Source organism: Apaloderma vittatum, unplaced genomic scaffold, assembly GCF_000703405.1.
Source record: "Apaloderma vittatum isolate BGI_N311 unplaced genomic scaffold, ASM70340v1 scaffold18634, whole genome shotgun sequence".
NCBI lineage: Eukaryota > Metazoa > Chordata > Aves > Trogoniformes > Trogonidae > Apaloderma > Apaloderma vittatum.
Genome location: NW_009711143.1, coordinates 42,491 through 44,933, shown reverse-complemented (window position 1 = coordinate 44,933; position 2,443 = coordinate 42,491).

The following is a 2,443-nucleotide window of genomic DNA, read 5'->3' as shown; positions in this document are numbered from 1 at the left end:
CTGTGCTGCCAAGATTTTGCAATAAATTATAAGATGAATAATCTGTTTTTAAACAACAAAAAAAAATCCATCAGAGCAAGCACTGAATTATTTCATTTCTTAGTCAAATATTTGTCACCTTTTGTCTTCAAACAGCATCGTTTGGTTGATGATTGAATTAGTCCAGGTAAAGGTAGGCAAGAAAAAAAACAGTAAATGTGAACCAGGGAGGGAATTCAACTCCTGCTTTACGTGTTCTAACTATTGCTTGACAGCAGGGTCTGCATTAGAGGAAGCCTGAGGTGGCTGCACATGCTTCTGGGTACACCAGGCTCTTGATGGTGAATGTGAAATAAGATGCGGTGGGGTTTGCTAGGTTATTGCATTTCAAGTGACTAGAGACAGAGTTGTACTATAAAATTATGGCCAGTAAAGAGCCCCATGTTGCTTAAGGAACAGAAAAAAGGAGTCTGGCTTCTTAGGGGTGTGCTGGCTGTATGGGGCTACCTCGGAGAGCTGATGCAAATCTGGTCTATTTGTAGCTTTCCTGTCTGCTGATCGTTTGCGGTGTGCCTTTGTCTGTGCTCTGACTTCTCTGTCTGGTTTAATGTTTCTCAGCCTAAGCAGCTACAAAGTGTGGAAAGAAGCAGCAGACTCGCTGAAATCATGTTGGCAGTCCTCTGCGCGCTCCTATAAAACTGTAAAAATCCTGACAGATTGCTTTAACCGTGTGACGGAGGGGAAGGGAGTGTTCAAACAGAACTTCTGGTGAGCTTGCCGGGTTCATTGTCAGGTCTTTGCAGTGAAAATAAAATGCTGCCTTCTGTTCTCAGTATTCATCAGCCCCGCTTGCTGAATTCTTCAGTAGTGATCAGCCCCACTTGCTCTGTTTAAAGGGTGATGCAGGTAGATTCCTTCAAAGACCTGTTGCCAGGTTCTGCTTGGTCAATGACGCCTATCCTGAGCAGAGCCTTTGTGATCTGGGTGAAAAGCCAGAGAAAACAAGTGAGGGCTTGTTCTCTGCCCATCCCCTTGCGACACACCTTCCTTTTTTCCTTCCCTGTACTGTTAACATTATCTGAGAACTCAATCATAACATCAAATTCTGGATGATGGAGATGGTTCCTTTTTGCAGTTTTCTGTGCTTCAGTGTCACTGGCTATCTGTGATGCTCTTGGCCTGAAAATCATTGAGAACCGCGCAGAGAGGAACTGCTGCATCTGTTATGAAGAGGTGCTGGTACATTAATTGCAGAAGGCAAGTGAGAGCAAAAAAAAAAAAGAAAAAATATGGCAAAGGGCAGATGATGTTTCAAGGATTTAAAGATAAGTTTCCGATATTTTTGCCTAGGCGAGAGCCTAGGTTTTCTTTTCCCTTCCTTGCTTCATAGGTTGTTAAAGCAGTCACGTAAAGATAAGTTTCCGATATTTTTGCCTAGGCAAGAGCCTAGGTTTTCTTTTCCCTTCTTTGCTTCATAGGTTGTTAAAGCAATCACACAGTGAGAAGAGTCATTCTGAGACATTTCTGAAAAGGATTCGAGGCAGGATGGAGTTTTGTCATGCATGTTCCATTTTTTCACAAGCACTTACTCATAAGGGGCAAGTGTTTGTAAAGATGAATGCTTTTTTAGTGTTCAGTGTAACCAGAGCCTGTTTAGCTGACTGGAGCTGCCTAAATACACACTGGAAGTCGGTACCTGAAATTTTCTTTTTAGGGCAATTAGGTTGTCACACTGGTTCCAGCCCGACAAACAGGTTTGTTCCTTATTGATTCATGTGGTAATGCAGCCACTTACTCTGCTGCTAGACCAGGGAACTACAGGCTCTGTTTTGTTTTTAAACTTGTTGAGCTTGGATGAGCTTTGAAAACAAGCTTACAGTTAGCTTTGAAAATATTTACGTAATTGCAAGGTGTAAGTTCTGGCATCCAGAGCGTAAATTTCTAGGCTAGCTCACTTGTTCTGGATTTCTAAATGTCAAATACTGTTTAGTTGGGTAATGGCATCTTTGCTGTGAGAGCACTTGATCCAAACTCAGGGTGACCAGTGGACCAGAAGCCACCTTGGGATTGTTTCTTGCTTTGCTTTTGATAGCAATTGCTGTCAACCTCTGAGGTATCTGCCTTTGTATCAGGCAGATATATGCCTACTTTTTAATTTTTACATATATGTATATATACAGATAAATCATATGTGTGTTCTTATATAATTCTCTATGTGCACTTCTATATACGTTTATAACCATGCATATATGTGTAGGAGGAGTCTCTGTTTGGTGCCAGGGAGCTGGTACTTTGCTGCAAACTGTTTAATGGTTGCGGGGAGCAGGGGGAAAGCAAAAATTAGGTGGGAGCAGATATGCTCTGGAGTTCTGCTTAAAATGTATGCTCAGAGCTCTTTCCTGAAATCGGCTGGTACATGCAGAAGACTGATTTTTCTCTCTTTACAGAGTAAAAAGCTCCTGTC